The 25,366-nt window shown below is 40.7% G+C and overlaps 1 protein-coding gene across 2 annotated transcripts in view; it reads left to right on the forward strand.

The window, feature by feature from the left end:
• Positions 1–25,366, forward strand: part of LOC120783271 (plasma membrane calcium-transporting ATPase 1-like) — a 103,894-nt gene that overhangs the window by 13,056 nt on the left and 65,472 nt on the right. The window lies entirely within an intron of this gene.

Consider the following 25,366-nt stretch of genomic DNA (forward strand, 5'->3'; position numbering starts at 1 on the left):
TGATACTGACCATTTAGCATTTTATTGAAAACATCCTCCTCCTGGGAGACTGGTTAAAAAGTTACTCAACACAACACAGTTTCATTTATGAACAAGAGTAAATCTTATCTTATTGAATCAGAGCTTAATCAATATTAATAATATCCAATATTATCAAATCTACTCTGAATCCCAGTGTATTGTATAGTTGCAAATGAATCTGTTGTTTTGGTATCGGCTAATGGATCATGCGTTTAGATACGTATTGAAGACAAGGGGAGATACACATCCCTAATGCTGACTGATTTTTAAAGTATTATGTATTTTTCAGGGAACCTCCTCACCCCCCAAGTACATTTCAGATGCGTTGGAAACCTTGTAACATTGTTAAAAATAAATACCATATATGCTGTTTATTTAAAGAGTTTGACTGTTGTTCAGGCGTTCCTACATGATTTTAAAACATTGCCAAAAGTGGTCAAAAAGTTCTGTGGGGAAACCCTGCTGCCATTCAGTCCTGGTTCCTGTTCAGACTGCCGACGCTGCAGAGAGTCCCTGCTGCGGTTTGTTTTCTGTCCTCCCCTCAGTGTGCTGCCTAGCTGGCAACAGGGAACTCTGCGACAGACACACTACCTCTGTCTACCAGGTCTCAGTCCTACTCAGATCTCATTCCTGGTCCTGGTCTGTGGTCTGTGCAGCGAGAGCAGGGTCGGTGGAATGCAGTGTTTGTGTTGTAGACACTGGGCGTGGCTCTGTTTGGCCAGGGTGACTGAACAGTCAGCATGCAGCCATTCATCACGGTGTGTACACACAGAAACACACAAGTCAGATCTTAACACACACTTTGCTCTCGGAGCCAAGACACTGAAAAGATGAAATGTGTTATAACAAAACAAAAAACATCAGAGAGGAACAGGGACCTGCTTGCTCCTCTGCTGTTTTGAAAAACCTCAACTTTGGTACAAAAATATTGTTCTCCGCTGTTTCGCTTGATTTTCCTGAACGCTGATGGTCATTATAACTCAGTGACTTCTGACTCTGAGGGCCAGAATCAGATCTGGAGGTTTGTTCTTCTGACCTGTTATTCTGTTTGACTCTCAGTACAGTCAGAGAGCCTTTGGCCTCAGCTCTGTGAGATCATGTGCTCAATGAAACTGAGGTGGCTTTTCATTTCAAAGTTCACCCGAAGAAAAAAAAAAAAGAGCATTAGAGGGTGAAGGAGAGGCACATGAGAGCCGTGTGTCCAATCATGCATGGCTTCACACACATGCATGTTTTCATGTGACCTTTGAATGTGTCATATTGTTGTGTTCTGCTTAAATCAGCATGTGGGGAGCTAGAAAAGGTAGAAATGGTGTTATGTGTCCAGACTAAAATGTTCTGGTGAAAATGGCGGCTGTAGCTAAGGTGGTAGAACAGGTAGTCGGTAGGTTGCAGGGTTGGTGGTTTGAGCCCCAGCACCTCGTGTCTAGGTGTTGCAGTGTCCCTGAGCAACCCTTTTTCCTAGAAATAACGTTCATATACTGCTAAACTGTTTTCACAATACCTTTTGGTGTCAAAGTGACCTGGTTGGATTATGTTCAGATGCAGCGTTGCAGCAGAGTTGCCAGGAGGTGGTTGAGGTGGATGGCGGGCGTACAAAGCACACAACTATCAGATCAGAGACCGGGGATTTGCATCCACAGCCCCGTCTGTGCTTAGGTTTAGACAACAAAAGCGCTTTGGTTTAGGTAAGGGAAAGATCGTGGTTTTGGTTAAATGTAAATAAACACGTTGTGTCTGAAGTCACTGTGAACTTTTTCTGTGTTAAACCAGACCAGGATCTTTCCCCAACTTTAACTTGTGAGTGTCTAAACATAACCATAAAAACGTTTAATACTCCTTTAGTCACTACAATATTGGATATTGGATGGTGGATATTGTTCTGCAAGGTCAGATATTTTGGTGGAAAACAAATGTGTTGTCCGTGAACATTTTACTGACACGTTCAGTATCAGCATATTTGCGACTTGTACGTAAATCAACAGCAATCCTCATCACGGTAATAGAAAACTTAATCTGGTCGCAACGACATTTCCTACAAAGCACATTTGGTGTGGCAAATTTGTTGTATTTAAACATAATATCTAGGACAATATTGCCCAGAGCCAGACAGTGAACCCCAGATTTCTCCTGATGTCTGTGTTGGTATTGAGACAAATGTATGCGGCTTTGGATAAAAGAATGTTTAGCTCTGAAAATGTATTTCTGTGGCAGTTAGGTGGCAGTTGGTGCTTAAGTGCTGAAAGGAGAAATCAAATTAAATGTAATGCTCAAACAACAAGTGGATTAATCTATTACTGATGCACTGATATATCGGTCGGGCGCTAAAATTTATTTCATCCATGCAAAGTTTCAAAATGACTTTCCGACAAAGAGTGCAGAAAATGTCTAAATCTACTATATGAAATTTACCTCTGCTGATGAACACCAAAACATTACTTTCTTTTCTTTTTTTTTCCTATGTGCCCATGGCCAGCTGCATCCTGTTCATTTTTACCTGTAAATCAATTTTTTGTTGTTTTTTTTTTTTTTCCATAACCAGCACTTAGAATAGGTACCCCCTGCACAGCTCTGGTTGATACCATCTGACACATGCTGTCTTTATGATGTACTTGCTGTAGATCCTCATACTAATACAGAAACTGATGACTGACTCCTCACATCACATTCCTCCAAACAATCTTCCTGCTCTCCGATTGGACTGTGAGATAAACTCCTCCAACCCATTGAAATGAATGGCGGCTTGTGTTTTCTGCATTCAGATTCTCTCTTCACTCTGTCTGCTTGAACAGTTACTTTTTCATGAAACCCAGGAATGTTCGGTGTCACATTGTCCCAGTGGTTTTCAGCCCAACAAACAGCAGACTGTGAAGCTTTTTTTCCACTCTGCTCTCAGTCACAAGATGCTTCACCAACAGTCATCTGAGGCTGAGTAATGTGCTGTCTCACTGCTGAGGACTGGAAGAGGCTGATGGCTATTGGGGTTGTTTCTCTGCACAATAGGGGGGAAAAAATGTCCTAACAAATTTTTTGCAAAGTGGAGCGGTTTAGGACTCAAGAATGTAGTAGTTGACTAATAGTCAGATTAGGTTTTTTGGTTTTGTTATGCCATATCAAAGAATACATTAGGGCTGAACAATAAATTGAAATATTATCGAAATCGCAATATGGCCAAGTGCAATATCCAAATCATAAGAGCTGCAGTTTTTTGATTAAAGGTAAAATGTTTCACAGCATACCATTATAAATGAAGCCTTTAGGTGCTACAGAGAGTCCCTGGTCTAAAAATCATATTCTCCAGACGTAAGGGAACAAGCTTGTTTGGTGCAGACCCCAGTAAAAATCTTCCTTGTTTCTACTGTATTTTACAAACAGGAACATTTCAAATGTACATCATTAAAAGTGCAGCAGTGGGAGAGACCGTCCCAATGGTTCCCAGACAACAGGGTGTTGTGACCAAAGCTGAACAAATGCTGTAGTGACAGGGTGCCTGGTGGCCCAGGGATTTAAGGCACTGACCATGAACCACAACGTCCCTGATTTGAGTCTGACCTGGGATCTTTGTAGCATATCGTTCCCCACCTCTGCCTGTCCTCATTTCCTGTCATCTCTTTATTTTTTTATAAATGCATTAAATGCCCCCAAAATATTAGGCTTTCTTTTCCCAACATTGCAAAGTGCTGCTCTGATTAACATCTGGGAAGTGAACGTACAATGTGATCCGTCACTCAATCACCTGCTGGGCTGAATCATCATGTCATTAGTTACCAGATGACATTGTTCCCACCATTGCCTAAAAACAAACAGCAGGAACAGATGAATTGGTGTGCTGAGTTTTCTGCTCTACCTGTGCTGAAATTTAGTATTAAACTGGATCTCGCTGCTCTGCTTTATCTAAGCATCTGGTACTGATAGTTCATAGCTGTACATGGTTACCTGTATTTTGTGTAAATGCATAACAATGACAACCTTGCATCTGGTGCAGGGCTTTTATAAGTCTTGGTCAACTGTCTTGCACATTAAGTAGACACGGGAAATGACATGCAACAAAGATCCCAGGTCAGACTATCTGATGAATCATGATTGACACCAGTGCCACCAACCCATGACAGTAGCTGGAACATGGGTTAACTATCACCTCCTGAGCAGGGCCCAAATTTAGTTCTAAGAACTCACTCTCAAAGCAGGCGGAGAACAGTGGCAAATTAGCCGATTTGGAGAAAATGGGTACATGTACCAGAGGTTTTCAAACTGAAGAGATGAAGACAGGGTGGAAAGGGAGAGACGTGAGGTAAAGATACTGTGTGAGGTGAAAGGGACAGGTAAAGGGGATGTGGGAAACAGGACGTTAGTTGTTATAGTTTGTCCAGCAAATTTGGCCCAATTACCAACATGATAAACAGTTGCTTCATGGAGGCACTTCCTTACAGCCCAATTGCTGCAATTGGCATCAAAAGTTACAGTACTGCTTCTCAGCACCCTAACTTGGCCATATGTGAACACACAGACATGACACATTTTTAATTCAGTGTGACTTACACTTTCCAAAGATACCTCCAATGTCCATCATTAACATCCCTAAATCTGCTTAGAAATTATAGAAAACATGAACTTGCCTGAGAATCATCACATTTTCAAGTTTTCTTCAGTATCGACCTAATCCAGTGATAGCTGACTGTACATCCATGGGTAGATTGCATACAGGAACTCCATATTTCTAAAGGTGCCATTTGAGATATTATTGTAAACAAATATAGGCTGATGGGGTATGTTATGTTTCGATAAGTCTCTGCAGTGGAGACAGGCTGAGAGAGGTTCCACTGGTGACGTTCCTCCAGACAGTTACAACGGTGCGTCTGCTGCCTGAACGTCTCAGAGTGACTTCTGGACTTTAAGGACATTAAACTAAAAGATGTTTCTGTCTGCAGTGCGAGGCTGCAGCAGAATCAGTCAATAAGATGGATTCTCTGTCTTCTTCCAGAACTCTCCTGAGATAGAGCTAGATGATGGACTTCCACTGTACTGATGAATAATGGTCATAATGACTCCAATACTCTGATGTAGACCTTTTTAAACAGGTACTTTTATTCATTCCACTAATTGACAGGAAAAATGCTGCTTTAAATATATTCCTTATAGCCTGTGCTGTATTTCCTGCTCTTTTTAGCAGGACTCATTAATTATACTCTGCATAATTAATACTCTTTTTAAACTCACACACACATGGCCACAGTCAACAGTCAATCTTTCCAACCCCTGTGTAAACACGTCCTTTTCTCTGCTAACTCCTCTGTTGTTCTAGCTCTTCTGACACGTTGATGGAGGATCAATGTGATGGTCCACAATAAAGTTCTTAATGCTAAAAGTCTTGCTGGAGTTTTGACCCCTTCAGACTATTTCTCCCTACTTTGTTTTTTTATCTCCTCAGTTACACAGAGGTCTGATACACTCAGTTATGGCTGCTGCTTTTCAGCCAGCAGGGAAGAGAACATTTCTTTCTTGATATATTTATGTAGATGCCCGATGTGGCATCTAAATCGGTGCATAATGAAATATGACTCACTTCAGGGTTTCCTGGAGTAAACAGGTCAGAAGAGGTGGAGAAGTTTTTCCTCACACATTTCTACAGTTGTCTTTACATTTCTCAACTTGTAAAAACACTCAAGGTTTTTTCTTCTCTCTCAACATTGCAACACTATTCATTCACTAACTCGTGGAATAGTTGATTTCTGGTGATATTTGATGTAGCAGCTCTGCTTGTTTCCCATGAATCTTGATATTATATTTCAAGAAGGTCTAACAGTATCTTTCAATGTTACTGGAGCAGTTTATTTTACCTTATTTCCGCTGCTATAATACAATGTGGGAAGCCCTGTATAAGACTGATGTTAAGTTGTTGTCGTCTGGTTTACTGGCTCTTCAGTTGTTCATGCTAGGGTGCCACGGCCTGACATGGCCTGACGTTTAAAAATTCACGATGACACAGCTCAAACTCAAACTGAAAACTGGTGACCATTGTGGACAAACAGACGCTCACGGACAATAACTGCTCTTCAGTTATTGTCAAAAGACACGAGGAGACATTTGTGTGAATAAAGTTAAGTGAAGAGGGGAGATAAGTGCATCTGTTGGCTCTTCTGCAGTAACGTGTATAACCTGCAGGCTGTTAGCTGCAGTTGGTGGTGACTGCAGACTCTTATGACTCAGGTTCCAGGTCTTTGTGTTTCTGTGCGTGTGTTTTTTATACTCAGCTGCGCAAAGGTGGGACTGAGAGCAAGACTGATGGCAGGCCATGGAACATAAAACAAAGCAAAGGAGGAAGGAAAGAAACTGATTGCCGTCCTGACACCTCAACACTTCGCTCTCGATAAATAGCAAAAACACAGCGACTTTAAATCTGATCATCCGCAGACGTTGATCCGCTGGTTGAGAACAGGAACATGCTGACTGCTCCCAGTGCTCCCAGTACAGTGCATGGTAAAAACACCCATTATGTTTGACCAAAAAACAAAAACATAAACATGATGTCAGACCGAATGATGAAGAGAAACTAAATGGAACTTTAGTCTGGCTATTGGGATATTTTTCCTTCGCCTAATTTGTCTGAACCATCATGATAATGATGAAAATGCTCATGGAGATATTCCATTCTAGAGCTGCAGCAAATTCATTGGTGATTAATTGATTAGTTGATCGACAGAAAATTAGGTTGCATACGTTTTAATAATTGTATAATGGTTTAGGTCATTTTTTAAAGCAAAAAAGCCAAAATCCTCTGATTTGGGTTTTTGGTAACACAAGATTTTTGATGTTGTCAGCTTGGACTCTGGGAAACTGTGATGGACATGTTTCACAATTTTCCAACATTTTATAGACCAAAGGAATTATCTATTAATTGAGAAAATAATTGTCAGGTTAATAAATAATAAAAATGTCAAAAAAAAAGTCATTATTTGCTCTATTCCATTCATATGCATTCAGAGGTTAAGTGTGCAAGTGTAGCTTTACTGTTGGGAGTCAACCTGGATCAGTTCCAAAATAACTTGTCCATAACAAATGAAGCTTCTCCTGGTGACACCTGATACCTGTTGTAATATAATGTCACAATGACACCGAGGTCACCTGACATGTTTTTTACATGGAAACACTGAAGTTTAGAGGCAAAGTGAAATGTAAAGTTGATGAATATGTCTGTACACACTTTATTCTGCACTTGTCAAGCCCTTACACGCCACTGATCCTGACCCCTCTGGTATCTATAGCATGTTGAGCCATGAACTCCCTGACGTCACGAGGAAGGGGCCGGGCGTGAAGTTTGACTTGTCGGATATGTTGTCTCTTTTTGCTGTCTCGTCAGGATGTTTGCAGCCCTGTGCTGTCATACGTTTTAGCTTCTTCTTCTTCTTCTTCTTCTTCTTCACCATTTACCTCGTGAGGAAAATGCTGGCGTGTCCCACTGGGTGTGTCCTGCTTATCAACGAGCTGCAGACAACTGCTGTTATCTAAAATGCTAGAGCCATTCTCCATGTCTCATTGGCATGCCATGGCTTTCTGTCACTTACTTCTGCAAATCTGCTTTGTTCTGGTCTCTGTAATTGTAATATAAAACCATTTCAGGCTTTTCTCAGTTGGTCCAATTTAAAATCCAGACAAGATTGCTCCAAATGCCCTCAAGTGTTGGTGCTCTGCCCATTTTATTTGATGTTTAATGTAACGTTAACTGCCTCAGGTAGAACGATATTGACTGTTAAAATGCACTGAAATTCCTCAAGCTCCCAAACCTAAATAATGTGCATCACATTAGGTTTTTGTTCTGATGTGGGTCATAAATAGGGGTGGTCCCTTTTTATTTGAATTTGAACTTTCTCTCTTTTTTCTTTGATGTTTGAAATGTAAAATGGAAATTCTTGGTGTGTAACTGCAAAAGGCTATACCTTGTCCTCCAGTGGTGGTGTTCCTAAAATGCATGTCCACTGAACGAGAGGTCAGTCCCACTCCCCCTCTCAAACTGGCTGGATATTGGAGAACCTTGGGGTAGTTATAAATTTCAATCAGACTGATCAGGCGGGATCAAATCATGACCCACAGCAAATATGTCCCCTTCCTGTTCCTCATAGAAATGAATGGGGAAATCTGCAGCCACAATGTATTTTAGGCTAAGTTACGAGGGGTTGTGTCCAAATTAATTTGAAAGAACCATGTTAGTTTAAATTTGTTTGTCCTTGATTTTTTTCTTTTAAAGTAGCTGCTCTAGCAAAAAAATAAATACTGAGGAGAGTGATCACAGACTGTGGCTGGTAAGGTGACAGAGATCACACAGAAACAGGAAATGCATGGTTGAATTCAGCCATCTGCAGGCTTCAATTGACATGAATGTTCATAGAACAGAAGTTAAATGGGCCAGTACCTTTCTCCGTACTGATGGTGCTGTACTAATATGGCTGTATAGCAGTAACAGTTATGGCTCACTCCTCAGGATTTCCAGTAAGAAGTGATGATCAGTCTAAATCCCTTTGATTTAAGCCGCAGAGGGTTTTCGGTTTCGGGACTCCACCTGTTAGTATGCAGCCCAGAGGAGGTCAGCTGGCTCCAACCCCAGCTGCAGGTACTGTCACCTGGTGCCATATCAAAGGCAGGACCCACTCTTACAGCCCTGTGGAGCTCGTTAGCTGTTGGAACACGTTAGGAGTGTCTTTATTGCACAGATGCTGACGCACTTCAAAGGAGTTCCCCTTCAAACAGCACATAGGTCAGAGCGGGAATAGGAGGAGGACCATGAATATATGTATGATTCATGGTAAATAGTTTGACTCTGAGGGTTCCCTTACAGAACAACGAGAGGATGAAAGATCAACCTGGAGCGGTCTTTTGCAATTTTATTTTTTATAAATACTAATACTTAAAATCATTTTGCTTGAGCTTAGTAAATTGCTCACAATTTTTGCAGAGTCATTATCACACAGTAAATGACCAAAGCTATTTGAAAACATGAACATTGCAGCCACGTGTGATAGAGGTCAACATCTGTTTCCAAAACCATGGACATTAACCTGGTGCTAGCCTCCACTCCTCTGGTTTCAGGTTTTCCACCAGACTTTGGAACCTTGGTACAGGAATTTATTCCCCTTCAGCCCCAGAAGCATTGAGGTCAATTCATGGTTTCCACGTTAGCATGTCCGAAAGGGTCTGCAGTGGTTCGCGTGAAGTAAAGTTCTTCATCTGTCCAAGTCTGCAGACAAGTAAATTGGACGCTCGTTTTGTGCACCGTGTGTATGTACTGATTATTTCCCATCCATAGTTCTATTTTTGTAAAGCAGTATCACACAGCATTTTTTTTTTACTTTTTCATGTTGTTCAGCCAAATACAACAAAATAGAAGGAGCGATTCTTCTTGCCGTCAGTCTACAGACTGCGTGCGTCCAAAAAACATTTCTTCATGGACTTGGGTTTGTGCACGGTGGCATAGTCATATTGAAACAAGAAAGGGCCGAAAACAAACCTTTGACTCAAAGTTGGAAGCAAAGTATTGTTTTATATACCGTTTTATACTGCATTATTAGTCATAGTGAAGTGGCAGCTTCTTTATCTTGTGTAATGTCACCGTTAGCTAAGTCAAATATAACCTTCGATACGACTGGATTGCTCAAAACTAGGTGTGGACTATCAAATAAAGAGTGCTTACGAGTTGAAGAGGGATATGGAGCTGTGGAGGACTCTTGGCCTCCAACCACACCTCCATCGCCCCTTCTCTGAAGCTGTAGGATGAGGATGAGGGAGAGAAGAATAAATTGGACCAAAGCCACACTATTTGAAAACTATAATGTAAGTCTGCTGGCTACTAGAGCCCATGAGCAGTCGTTCAGTCAAAAAGCACATTTATTACATTTCTGCTGTGAAAACGCCATGTGAGATATCGCCAGTATGTGAACAGGGCTGTCCGTATACTTTTGGCCACATAGTGCACCAATACCTCTGCTCTCTTCAGCGGTTCCGTACCATCATTCCAGCAGTGTTTACTGTTGAAGATGAACGCAAACACATACACTCACATAAACACGCAACGTTAAAACACACTCTCAGCGTACATGTGGATGACTCTATCTCAAGTCTAGCACACTCATCATTTTACCAGCGTTCACAGAAAAATACCCACATTTTTAAAAATGGTTAGATCTGTTACAGTGGTTGGATCTAATGTGTGCAGGTATCGAGAAGTCGCAGTGTTCGTTGGTGCAGAGTTCAGAAGCGCGTACAGTAAACATGGTCCTCTGGTAGTGAGGTCAGCCCAGAAAACACCTGACAACTGCTGACGCCGCTACTCATCAGCCACAGTCATTAATGACAAACACACAAACTACAGATTATTCGTGCTCGAGATGGCTGAGATTGTGACCCAATTATATGCTGATAATCAGGCTGAACGTGTATTTCTTTTCTTTCCAGTCATCAGTCTGTGCGGCGACTGACGTATGTTTGCTGTTGACATCATTTTCAGTTGACGCAGAAGCTGTAAGAAGTGGTAGCGGTTACTAGGACCAGTTAATTCAGCCTTTGTTGTGTTGGTCAAAGAAATATGTCGATTCAAGGTTAGAGATGTCTTAGGATTTCTGTAAGTCGACCTACAACAACCTGTGCAGCTGCATTTTGAGGCCATTTTTCAGGCTCTCCACCTACTAAGCTTTGATTTGCTCGGTTATTTGAGCGCAGCACCAGACCTATTTGAATCATAACCGCTAAAATAATTAGCTAATTTTTAGTGATCAAATATTCAATTTACCTGTTTTTTCCAACGCTTTCAGCTTCATTTGGTGGCCTTCATAAGTGGGTGGGGTTTGCTCAGTTGTCATAGGGATGATTTAGTTGTTATCGTATGACCAACGTATGGACTTCTGGTCATATCATAACAGCTGGTAACTGAAATAAAACCCACAATCATTAGTTCTAATCTAAACTATCTCCATGGGAGCTGAGCGGCAGTGTCTCTCCCTCCACTTTGTTGTCTCTCTGCCTTGACTGTGACCACTCACTTCACCTAATGGCAGGGATTCATTGTCAACAGGCAGTCACACACACAGCTGGGGGTGATTCCAATAGCTGGTTCCATTCTGATCCAGGTCCCAGTTGGTAAAATACTCAGATTCGTTAAGGTCTGTGGCCAACACATCCCTAATTCAATCTTTCATTGATGTTTTCTGTCTCTTTTGCCTTTCTGTGACACTACAGGCATCAGCAAAGATTAGAAAGACTAATAATGTAAACAAACACGTGATAACTCAACAAATATGGTGGACCAGATTGAAAGTTCCAATGTCAATGAAACAACTGCAAAATATAATATTTGTGGGAGGGTTCTCACGACAAAGAGGGGAACGACAAGTTCTTTGTTTAAATATCTACCGTCAGACGTTGAAATACGAACTTGCGGCATTTTTGATAAGATGAGGAGGAGGCGTGCTGGGCCTCAGCTTACCACTGATGTTGCACCGTATTCTGTGACCTGTAGCAGTGCAACAAAGAGTTCATCTTCAGATAATGTTAAGTGTGTTGCACGAAACATCAGTGATTTATTTGACTCATATACACTGAATGATAAAATAGAATTACTATCATTTTCAATAATATCCCAATCAGACGCTGATAGTATTCTACATTGGTTGTTGGCATAGCCAAATGTGTTCACATGTACGTTGTGTTGGTCCATGTGGTCATGATGTTTGGGCTACATATGGATGGTAAACACAGACCTTGGTGGACATGGTAGACAACATTGACATCTCATGGACCCTTGTGGCCACTTGGATGGGTAAAGTATAATTTGGACTTGAGTTAACATCGTTGCAATAAATGACAGATTTTAACCTGTTTAGAAGCAGTAACTTGGCGTGTTAAGAAATAAAAGCTCTAGGTGGTAAGATGCACAGAAAACCATAGGATTTTGGCCACCTGGCTGGAAGGAATGAAGACAGACGATAGTTGAGCTTTATCTCTGACACAGAAAAGTAATGAGATGCACTATTAACACTGTACACATTCTCTGTCACACACACCTACATGCACACACGCACACACACACACACACACACACACACACACACACACACACACACACACACACACACACAGCAGTACAATACAATGTGGGGCCTCACTCAGGTTGTCTAAAGTGTCCAATCATCCAACCAGTCAGTCAGGAATCCCAGGAATGAGCTTTCTGCATGGAGCCATAGAGGGTGTGTGTGTGTGTGTGTGTGTGTGTGTGTGTGTGTGTGTGTGTGTGTGTGTGTGTGTGTGTGTGTGTGTGTGTGTGTGTGTGTGTGTGTGTGTGTGTGTGTACACGTCAAACTATGGTTGTGTGGACAAATATTGGTTTGAAACCATCATTGTGAGGTCCTAACACCTTCAAAGGGCTGTTTGAGGGTTTCAGGTTAGAATTAGGTTTAGGTTAGGGTTGGGGTTAGGGTTGGGGGTTTATTTTTTTTTTGATTAGGTTGAGGTAGGGGGTAAGGGGAATGGATTAGTCAGTCCCCAGTCCCCACCAATAGTGAAACAATTTTGTGTGTGTGTGTGTGTGTGTGTGTGTGTGTGTGTGTGTGTGTGTGTGTGTGTGTGTGTGTGTTGGTGTGTGTGTGTGCTGGTGTGTTTTCACACAGCTTTCATGGTCAATGCACGCTGAGCTTTTTAAAATATATTTAATAGTAGTGTTTTAGATGTATGTCACTTGTCTTTCCCGCTGAACAGATTAAATTCTGTTTCCACAGGTTCATCCATGTCATCTCCATCCTTCTGTCACACATCAGCATCTTTTTAAGGCAGCTGATAGTGTGTCAGAGGCAGACTTGCTGTTTTTCGCAAATCTGAAAAAGCTCAAACCACTGTGGTAATATTCCTCCGAACTCTGTGTTTTTTGCGGTCAGAAAATAAAAGCAGTTCAGCACAGAGATGCGATGATGTGGTGTTTTCATCTGCTTAGAGTTTAGGATTTTTTTTCAGCTTGTTGTGCTTTGAATGCAAAACACAAAAATAGTTAAAGCCCACTTAAATCAGAAGGTTTGAACTCTCAGAGTTTCTCCTGGTTCATATTGTGAGTCTTACTGATCATGCCTCACTGAAGATGGTCTTTAAGACTTGTACACACAGATCCATACGTACAAATCTCTGCTCATATTTGCTGATCTGGGAGCACATTGATAGGTCTTCAGACGTATTTACAGCCTCAGTGTATGTTCGCGGATGTTTGTTGGAGAGTCGTTTTATTTTCATACAGCAATGAGTGATCTCAAACTGTATCACACTAACACGGTAGAGTCAACATCAGGCCTGTTTGAGTGAGAGTGTTTGAGACACCAGTTGAACCCTGAACTAACGCTGACACCAACTCATCAGTGCTCAGTCAGACGGATGCCAGTAATGTTTGGGCCTCAACTAATCAAGAAGCAGAAAGGCGAGGCTGTCATTAATGGATTTATCATCAAGATGAGCCCACACCTCCTCCCAGTGTGAGGCTGATATTCAACATGGCAAAGTTGTACTTATAAGGCAACTTAACACCCAGCTGTGGCCTGAACACACCCCTACTGATGTTCAAAAAACGCATTCAAACTCGGATTACTCAATGCTCTTTTCTCTGGCCTATCCACGACAACGTATGTGAGTCGTATGTGTGTTCAGAATTCTAAGATGGTCTTCAGGAACTGGCCATACTGTGTCATTATCTGAAAGCATCATTAACACACTGACCTGAGACAAACAGCATTGTGTGTTTGTGTGTGTCTGTTTGTGTGTGTGGAGATGATTCCTGGGTTCGAGTTGCGTGTGTTTGTGTGGGTGTCTGTCGCTCCACAGTGAGTCCAGACCTCTGCCTCCTCTCTCTGCAGTGTGGGGATTTCCTTTTTCCACCCTGGTCACATGACTGCAGATATGGGTGTGGTCTCCTGCATTCCTGGTCTCACTCTTTTTCTCATGCTGCGGCACTCTCTCCCTCAGACACACACACACACACACACACACACACACACACACACACACACACCGTCGTCTAGACCAAACATGCTGCGGCTCGGTGTCGGCTGTTTGACGTACCCTGCATGTGGAAATGTCTGTGTGGAGTCACTGTGACTTGATTCAGTGGGATTGTGTCTGTGTGATCTGTTGCTGGGTGCAACAAGAAAAAAAGTTCCTCTCTGTGTGGAGGGTGAGGCCAGCAGCCCGTCTGTGTGTGTGTGTGTGTGTGTGTGTGTGTGTGTGTGTGTGTGTGTGTGTGTCTGAGGGCGGTGCAGGCTGCTTTAGTATGCAGAGCAGGTGTGTCTGCAGAGGCAGAGAGCAGAGAGGAGGAAGAGGAAGGGGGATAACAGCAGCCGTACAAGGGGAAGAGTCTGATGGAGGATAATGAAAAGAGAGAAAAATCAAACCTTTTTAACGACCTGAAACTAATGCAGTGTGTCTGGGTGTGTGTGGTGTATGTGTGTGCGAGAGAGAGAGAGAGAAGAGATTTTGAAATCCTCAGTCAATTAATTTTTGTATCTATATAATCTGAAACGGAAATATGTCAGTAACTGCAGCTGGACTGTGGTTTTTGTTAACCTGAAATATAAAATTAGAGACCACAGAAAGTCAAATTGTTTAGAAAAGAGTTTGTTGACTAAAACCTCAAAACAACCTGAATTCTGGGCAAAAAAGTACCACAACATGTTAACCCTCCTGAAGCTGAAGAACGCAAATTGCCCTGCCTCCTTCGCTTTGAGTTCAGCCGTATTGAACTCTGACGCATATATATAAGGCCCTACAGTGACCAGCCAGTTTAACGCAAGGGTTGGGACTGACCTCTGTTCCAGGAAATAATGTCGTTTATATATTCCTGTGTTATAACTGCATGTTGCACTAATCCAAGCAGCAGAGAAGGAGGGAAGCTGATTGGCTGCAGTGACTGTAAAGACAGCAAAGGAGGTCAAGTGTTTTATAAGAAGCTATGTAATTTACAGCTTTGTGGAATGAGATTGTTGGCCTGCTGGCACACTGTATGTCTACTACTCTACCCGGGCTATTTCCTGCCCCCCTCTTTTTTGTCAGAAAAGAACTGGAAACTAATTTTGGGCTGTGACAGTCACAACAAACCTGAGTGGAAATATGTGAATATGTTGAACTACATTGATCGTTCGGTATTTATTTTGGTCTATAAGTTCACTTAGAACTGCAGCTACAGAAAGGTACACAAGTGCTGACACAGCCATAATTACTATCCTTTTCCGGGGCTTTCGACCATTTCCCGCAGCCTTTTTCAAGGAAAGGCATGGACTTCAGTCACATGAGGACAGGTGGTTGTATATGAGGGGAAAGGTAGCCTCTGGTGTCGGATGTGAATGACCTGCTCGGTCTTTCTCCGGCAGTTTGCTGACTCATGGTCGATGACCTTTGACCCCCTCCTGACACATGCTGTGAATTGTTTTGGTCTGGTGTTGACAGATAGGTGCTTGTTTCCTCCGTGTCTATTTCGGGTGTTCATTCAGTCCCTAGTCAAGGGTGCTCGCTGCTTTCACCACAGCTGTCACATGTAATGCCTTTAGAGCTGAACTGATAAGATGATTGATTGATTTGCCAACCAACAGGAAAAATAATCTGCAATGCTTTTTAACAACTGATTCATTACCTTTAATATTATCTGTCAAAACTCCAACCAGCTTCTCCATTCTGAGTATTTCTGCTTCACTCTTTTATATGAGTGTAAACTAAATCTATCTTTGGGTCGGGCAGAAGTCTAGACTGGAGGTTGGACAAAGGAAAACTCTGGAAAACCTTTTCTTTTGTAGACTGAAGGATAATTAATCGTTTAAAAGACATAGTTGGATCAATCAATAAAGAAAATATGTCCTAGTTTACAGCTCACAAATACAACCACCTACGTAAAATAACTGTTTTCTTTGTCACATATGAAACTCCCTTCAGAAAGTTTAAAATTTAATTTTAATTAAATGTTTTACATGTAAAAATTGTACTCAGTCTGCTGTATGTTAATGCACATCTGATGTCCTAATGATAACAACATGATGGATGTGATGATAATCAGTGTGAATCATTCTGCTCCTTAGGTTTGTTCACATTAATTCTGACAAATACACAGTGCACTCTGCCAAAAAACACATCATGTCCTCACTGAGACAGATTATTTTAAAAACTGTTTACATGTGAAAAGCCTGCATGTTTATGTTTTCAGGTGTTTTTCAAAAACATCTCTGTCCACAATGAAACGCTAAAACAGAAAGAAAAATTTGATAAACGTCTTCCTCTCTCTTGACTTTTCCACCAGCCTCTGCTCCACAGTGAAAACACATTTATGAGACTATGGATGGAAAATCCGCCATCATGCACGACCAACTCTGCAGTCATACAACTGTCTTGAGTTGTCTGATGACATTAAACACTCACAGGTCGTAAATACGGGAATATTTCCATCTCCCCCATTCATCCCACAACGTATTAATACAACATGGGACAGGATGCTTGTAGATTTAGTCTTAAAACAAAATGTGAAATATTTTAAGGCTTCAGTTAACCACACAAATAATGTCAGCATAAATTATAAATGTTTTGTTTCCTGTGAGGAAACAAAAGCAGCATAAGATTTTGGAGAGACAGAGAGAGAGAGTGTCCACAGACAGATCGAGAGACACCAAGTCCAGGACTATAGACTGTCCCCTCTGCTGGTTCACCCACCCACCCACACACACACACACACACATGAATCAATGTGTTCTGCTTGGCCTTTTCTGTTTTTCTGTAATTTTCTGCACACACACACATACACACACACACACACACACACACACACACACACACACACACACACACACACACACACACACACACACACACAGGCTTATCATATCTCACACACACACATAAGCTGAGTGGCTGGCAACATGGTGGCTGCAGCATAATTTCATCTGGAGTCAATAACAAACAGATAAGATGGACAACGAACAGACACACTGTCTCTTGCACCAACACACACACACACACACACACACACACACACACACACACACACACACACACACACACACACACACACACACACACACACACACATATTGAAACTCTGTCTTATGGTTACATAGATCCTCCATCTATATTTAGAGACAGCTAAATGTCCTGACATCACTTCCTGTCGAGCTCTCATTGTTGGTTTCTTTTTGGCCTATTTTGTGGCACAAGCCTGATTCAGTCTGCAGTGTAGTTCCACTTCACAAATAAACCATAGAGTAATGCAGAATTACATGGATGAATTATCAAACAAGGTTAAGTGTCAGTTTCATCTCTCTCCTTTTGTACATAGGTACCCTTTCTATCTGTCTTCATCGCTCCTTTTCTCTTTCTTTCTTTCTTTCTTTCTTTCTTTCTTTCTTTCTTTCTTTCTTTCTTTCTTTCTTTCTTTCTTTCTTTCTTTCTTTGTGTCTTTTCAGGGACTTGGTTAAATGACACTGACATTAAATGACAAACGTCACTGATGTTAAGTGAACTTATCCGATCAGACATGCCAGGACTTGGTTGTTAGCTAGCGATGTGTAACTGATTCGTATCACTTTTGTGTGTAAACTTCTTCCTCAGTTCTTCGTAACAACTACCTAGTTTCAGTTAAACTTAAGATCTTAGCCAGTGAAAACTTTAGTTATGTGGGCAACCCTTTGCTTTAAGTCCCCCTATTTACCAATTATAAGCAGTATATAAAAATGTGCACTATAATGTTGTTGTAAGAAGATGTAAGTGTCTATTAATGTATATGTCAACAACTATAACCCCTCCAGTGGGCACCAACAATTGGAGGCTGTTGTATAGACAGGTAATAAATGACAATATAGTAAAACACATCTGTAACAATAAAAAAACATGTCTTCATAGGAGAAGTTATAATTGTTGACAAATACTGTAAATAAAAAACTTACACACATCCTTGCAGCTGCGCACAGATATATTATAGTATTATAAACCATTAAGTGCTTTTATACTGTTTATTAATGCTATATAAGGAGACTTAAAGTTAAGTTTTACCCTTATGGGTGAATTTGTTGCTAGGAAACATCTATAGCACCAAAACTATGTAAACTATGTAAACAGGAAGTCACTCCATCATGAGCTGTAGCACAACGTCCAAAAGCGGTTTGAGGGGCCATATTAGATGTACTTGACAGGCCTTCGTAAATGTAGGTGTGACTTTGTTTTATTTATCTGCATATATATGAAGATATAAATGTACTGTATGTGTTTCAGCTCCAGTACTTCTCATGTAGCGAGTTTCAGAATTATAGGGAAATATTCAAAAACGGTCCCTAACGGAAGCGATTTGGTCATATAGTCAAAAACGTTTGCCATAATATTTTGTAATTCAAGATTATCACATGGTGCAAACAGTTGCAAAAGTGCAGATGTTGGTGATCACAGTCCTATCACCATCCGGTTGTACCTGTTCTGTCTGACTCACCTGTCTACTAAGCCTCAGCCTCTTTTAAAAAATTTTGGTGTTTTTCAGCAAGAAAGCTCAGCTGTTGTCGAGAACTGATGAACACTGTACTTTTGTTGTAGTGATGTGTGAAAATGGTCCAAAATAAAACCGTGAAAACAGTAAGAAGCGTTTTCAGTATGAGATGAAGTTCAGAACTCATCTCTGTCGCGTTGTCTCCTGTCTTTACAAGTCATTTTCCTTTCTCTCTCTCTCTCTCTCTCACACACACGCGACCCGTATTTTCTCTCAATGATCTAATGCTTCGGTTAAGCACAGTGTTGAGTGACAGTGTGGCATAGCTGGTGGAGTGTGTGTTAATCTAGTCTACGCTAATCAAACAATTGCTCGTCATAGCCTAACATCCACATATACGCTCAGTCACATGACAAGCAAGAAAAGGTGAATGTGTGTGTCAGAAGGTGTGTCATTAAGGCCTAAAAATAGTATGCTTACCTTTGGACTGAAATGGGTGTGGTGCTGTAGTTAACAATTTATAAATGTGTGTGTGTGTGTGTGTGTGTGTGTGTGTGTGTGTGTGTGTGTGTGTGTGAGAGAATTACATTTGTGAAATTCCACTGGATGTGCCAGGATCAAATTTTCATCCTTCAATTATTTTGGCCGAAAATATCAAAAACGGTATTATCACCATCACGATCTTAAAACCTTCCTGAAAATACGACTGTATTACTTAAAACTGTGATCGCCTTGGATTGAATCAAACCTTAATAACTGAGCTGTGAGCTGCATATTGAAGCTCTGTTGGACTCAGCAAACGAACAAACATACAAAACACCATTGACAAAAGCAGGTTGTTTGTTTTGAGGTTTAAGACAGTTGACTGAAAATGACTTTGAATGTTTGCGTCTCTTATATTCGATGAGATTCTGTCTTTTCCGATTTCTGTGGGGCTTTAACAGCTTTTAAAGAACAAAAAAATTCCTGCACGCCGTCGATAACCTGTACTCACCTTATTGTCAACAATTTGGTCTTTAGACTGTGTAATTTTTCAAATATTTTTTGGATTCATGAAACAAAAGTAGCAGTGTATTAACATTTGAAGAAAGGCAATTTTGTTTAAATATCTATTTGTGGCAGGGGTTCTATTTACTTCTTTCTTCTCACTTCAAAAATCAACAAAATATGTAATTTGCCCAAACTCTTGCATACAACTGTATGTAGGGTTTTTACAAACCTCTAGATCCACTCAAACGTATGCACAGCATCTCGGCATTCCTACCAACAAATACCAAGGCCAGAGTTAAAGCTGACCTGTGAGGAGTAACAGTGTGTGTGTGATCTGGATGCAGGGGGTTTCCTCGTTCTTACTCATGTAAAATGCATGCTCCCTCTCCAGTCCCAATAAACGTTGCGGCTCAGGCCCGATGAACGAGCCGCACTTCAGCAGCTAGTAGACCAGCTAGTACAAGCATAGCAGGTCATGGCCAGAGTAGCTCGCCTGAGACAGACGAGGAGCCTGGTTGTTCTGGTCCCGCAGCCACTGCTGTGTAAAAAAAAAAAAAAAAAAGGCGCTCCCTTGTGACTAATGGCAGGAGCAAGGTGCTGTGTGAACAATGCCCTCTGAAAACAGCCATAATCACGATTGTAGAAGCTGGTGGTGTTGTTTTCTTTAGAATGTTTCACTGTGGTTTATATTAAAACTGGGATACCGGGACATCTCTAGCCCATGGCATCCTTCCCGGCTTTCACCTGCATTTTCTTCCTGTGCTGACGAAATACATAAAACACTGGTCATTTTTTTGACAAATATTTCTTTTTTTTTTTTTGTCTTACCACAGAAAAGACTGATCCAGACTTCAGACAGTGAACCAGTGTTTTCTTTACAAGTACACAAATTGTTACTTCTCTATGCAATCAGCATGTTATCATTTCTATTCCCTCTGAGGTTATATAGTGACATTTAGAAAAGTGGGGTTGTCTCAAAGGATATGACTCAGCTTTCCAGTGGAAAAAAAAAAAAAAGAAGAGCAAAATAATTTTAATCCAAAAAAGGGAAACAAAATACTATTTGAAGTGAAGCCAGAAAACTGTTATTTTACCTGATATGACATGAAAAAAATGGCTGCTAATAGTTCTCTGGAAACCTAATGTTTTATTATTAATGTTTTTTCAGACTGTATTATCATGATTTCCATGAACAATCAGAGCACACTAACCATTTCTGTTACTTTAGTGTGAATCTGAATAATTCATGTACAATTACGTACCTATTTGGTGCGTTCTAACTAAATAGTTGCCAATTTCCTCTTCTTAGAGCCTGTATAATTAAGTAATCTCATTATCTGTAATTAACACGTTCTGTCACAGTGACATCACCAACTACTTGTGTAGCACCGCACAACAAGCATGAATGTGATAACATCTGAAGGCAGTTTATTTCATTTAATTTCTCTGTTGTCTTGTCGTAATAATGACTCGACTTATGGTCAGTGAACAGACGGATAATTACTGAGCAGAGAGAGAGAGGGCAACTGTCCTGGTCTGTTTAAGATAACACACACACACACACACACACACGTATTGATAGAACACTCTGTGAAACCTGATATGAGGAAGATTAAAAAATTCAGTAGACTCTTTGAAATAGAAAATAAAGGGAATTGAAGAAAGTTGGACGTGAACTGACAAGAAATGGATTCCTTATGGCAATTTTCCAGGAACCTTCATGAGAAATCAGGAACTATATCATATTTTCCACTGCACAGCGGTCTTATCAGTCTTTTTCCGCCTCAACGAATCTTCTCCGCAACATCCATCCAAACACACACGGTAAATTAAGAAAACTGTCTTGATGAAAAATAACCCTCACTCAAACATGATGGTTGTGAGACAAGATCAGAAGTTATGAAGTCATAAGCTATAACGGCTTTTTTTCTGAATCTAATGCGGCTTTATTAGGATGTTTATCCATGAACGGGTTGTATGTGGTTAACAATGAAAGTCAAAAGCAGCTTTATTTCAAACACTGACGTAAAAGAACTTTTTTAACACAAGATAATGCACATAAACTAGGCCATGCAAATTAGTTGTAAAAGTGCAATGAAATACCTAAATGTCAGCAGAATAAATATTTTGTCTCAGGCCTATGGTAGGGCTAAAAAAATTAATTATGCCCTTTTCGGTAATGAAATGGTCAGACTTTGTCCCCAGGCAGACCGTACCCCAAACGAAGAATAATAACTAAATAGGCCTTAATAAACAAAAAGCAAAAATGAAAGAACTAAAATGATCAAATCTCAGTTTACATTGCAGCTTTTTATCATACACATACAATCGTCCAATGTCCACGAAGAAGTAGCCTACTTGTGTTATTAAAATAAACGCAGGGCCAAAAAACAATACGAGATCACGATTTTCTTCGAGTAATGCTGGCGTGACGGCAGGCGGGCTTCAGGATTCCTACGGGTTTTTAGCTAAGAAAACAAGCTGGTTCACTGTCTCTGGTCTCCGAGAGGGCCGAGACGGGAAGTGACAACGTTGCCAGCTACACTGGCGCGTTTGCACCCACGATAAATAACCTTTTTAATTATGTTTTAGTCAAATTCTCAAATAGTCCATCAACAGAAAAATAATCACCGACTATTTTGATAATTGATTAATCGTTAAAGTAATTTTTCATGCTAAAATGGCGGAAAAGACCACTATAGACCAATTTGGATGAAATGATTATTTGATTATCGAGAAAATAATCGGCAGATGCAGCCCTATTTTAAATGGCTTTTTGTACTGTTTCAGTATTATATTTGTATTATATATTATTATTCAATTAGACTTAATACCGGTCAGCAAATTTTTATTTTGCTTTTTTTTTTTATTTTTTCCAGATAAACTCCTTTCATGGGCTGTTTTGCATCCTTCAGCCCTTTTTCACTTCAGACAACTTCCATCTACTCCCTCATACAAATTTATGCCAACAATGCAGATTAGTTTTCCGGCCTTTCCAGCAACGGGGCTCAGCTACAGCCTTTATTTAGCAGCCAGCCACGCAGTTAAGCGTCAGCTTTTCCAGAAGCCAGCAATCCCACCGCAGTTTCTCCAGCCTTTTCTAGCTATGTACGAAACTGCTAATCGGATTATTTACTGATTAATCAAAGGTGCCAGAACACCATTACAGATTGTTCTGGCCCACTTTAACCCCTATGTATCATATCTGTGTGTTCAGATTTGAGCTATGACTCGGTGGAGAATGCAATGACTTTTTTTTTTTTTTACGCTGCTCTGAATCTGACAGTTATGTTTTCGACTTATTGATCCATCGTTTTGTCGGTAAATTGCCAGAGAATTTGAAAAAATGCCCATAATAATTTCTCACAGAAAAAGGCGACGTCTTTAAATGTTTTGCCCTACCAACGGTCCAGAATCCAAAGATATTGAGTTCGCTATCATTTGTGAAAAACAAAAACGTCAAATCCTCATATTTGAGAATAAACAAAACAGCAAATATTTTATTATTTTTTTTTGTTTTTGTTTTGTTGATCGACTAATCGATTCATTTACCTGTCAAAAATTTTAATAAGTAATAATAGTCTCAATAAATCTTGCAAACTTGAAACTTGATATCGCTCTAGCATCAGAGTTCTGTTGTGTGTTTGTTGTTCCATGAATCAAGCTCCTTTCATCTGCACCTACTAATGTTCTGACTGATCAGGCCGATGTCTTAGTAGAACACCTGAGCCGCTTTTATGTAAAAGTCGCGATGAAAATCTTACACGGTCCGACCTGTGACATTTCCGTAACACTTCACCGTGACACAAGTCTGACACGAATGTCCTCACTAAAGGCTGCAGCAGCACGAGGTTAAATGTGGACAGAGAGAAATGACGCGCGGGTCGTGTTCTTCTGACTACGAGTAATGTGATTTCTTACTTAAGTACCAGCTGATATGCTCAAAGAAAATAAAATCAGTTAAATAAACTATGAAACACTGAATGAGCCAATTTTTTTATCGTTAAGGAGATTCGCTTCATTTCGAATCAGTCTATAAAAATGACTTATTTTTCCTCCACGCAGCGCAACCGAGGCAAACGAGGTCAAAACGAGTCAAATTAAATTAAAAAAAAAAGCTGCATAGTCACAACAGAATATAGTCATCAGACCAACTGTCTGCCATTTTACTGTTTCAGCTTTCATGCCACCTGCATGGATGAATAAATAAATATCCGGCAAAACGCCTTACTATTCATACAGCACGTGAGCAAATGGGAATTCAAGGACAGTCCAACTCACAGTGGTAATTAATGAAAACTTAAAATACACTCCCTGTACACACGTACAGCTTTTGTTGACAGTCTCACAGAGGTGTTGATTAAAACCTATGTTTTAGCAATGAATTCATAGAGAAGGCGTTGTACTGCGCTGCACTGCATTATACTGAGAGGTATAATGCACGTCATTATAATGTGGCCCAGTACAACACCACCTTTGACTATGACCTCAACAGTAGTAATAATAATGATGATAATAATAATAATAATAATAATAATAATAATAATTTGAACATTTCTGACAATGTCATCAAAAACAGAACATTATGAGCTTCATAAAGATATAGCTATGGATATTTGTAGCTGTGCTGTTGCATTAGATTGTACAGGTGTAGAAGTGATGCAGCCTGTGAGAAAACAGCAAACACTCTTCTCACTTCAGATCAGTCAACTTTTCGAATCAACGATACCGCAGGGATGCTGCTCCCTCTGTGCAGCAGGTGCCAAATTTTGCACGAACAGCGTTTTGGCTCTCTCCATAACTGTCCTTTCATGTCTGAAAGAAGCTGTGAGGAACATTTATCAAAGCAACCTGCCGTATATCTGAATGACAGAGAGCCATCGCTGTAATTGCTTGATGAAGACACCGATGTGACGTACTCACATGTCGGAAAAGAGCCTGGGATTCTTTCGATCCGACGCGCTCTCAAAATGGCTCTGTGCCACCTCCCAGTTTGAGAACCGCTCACCGAGGCAATTGCCTTTGTCACCTGTATTACAAACCACCACCATGGAGAACCCTGCTCGGACCAAACATGTATCAGCAGCACTGGTAACAGCAGTACTTCTCTAACAGGCTGTGACGCCGTGTGTGTGTGTGTGTATGTGTGTGTGTGTGTGTGTGTGTGTGTGTGTGTGTCCATGACAGAACACTAAACAGTGAAAAATGGAGGACAGCCTTTGATGTGAATTTACATAATCTATGGTGATGGGCTGGAATGTCACACTTTGGCCACGCACTCTCACACTCCCGCTCTCTCCCCCTCCCTCTCTCTCTCTCTCACACACACACACACACACACACACACACACACACACACAATCCCACACTGGAGAGTTGTCGTGTATTCAGTCCCAACTCCTGGTTCTTCATCAGCAGGACAAAGTGTCTGTGAGTCCTTGTAACTATTTTTACAGCAACTTTAGTCTTGATCATGGCATCTCATCTTTTTTCTGATTTGTAATCACTATAATTGAACTTCTCATTCAGTAATGCTTTTACAGTTGCTGCAGGTAATGAATCGAAAGGGTAACTCCTGCGTTCGGGTTTTATTGGAGGTGTGTTTAGCTTGCCGTGTGGCTTTGCACCTGCACGCACAGTGAGAGCAGAGGAGGGAGGATTTATAGATTTACCCAGTTACAGAGGGGATGATGAACTGCCAGGCAGGCTCAACTTTAGGGTACATGAGGTTGTATATGTTTTCTTCCGGGGATTTCTCATTTCCGTGTGACAATCCAAGGAAATACTTAATTTTTCTTCATTATTTTCATAATCGCCGCTGCTTTATTTTCTTTCCTGTTAGACCTTTGATCTGTGTGTTAACTGATGTACTGATTAATTTTCCAGTGA

The sequence above is a fragment of the Xiphias gladius genome, chromosome 21 (genome assembly GCF_016859285.1).
Source record: "Xiphias gladius isolate SHS-SW01 ecotype Sanya breed wild chromosome 21, ASM1685928v1, whole genome shotgun sequence".
Lineage (NCBI taxonomy): Eukaryota > Metazoa > Chordata > Actinopteri > Istiophoriformes > Xiphiidae > Xiphias > Xiphias gladius.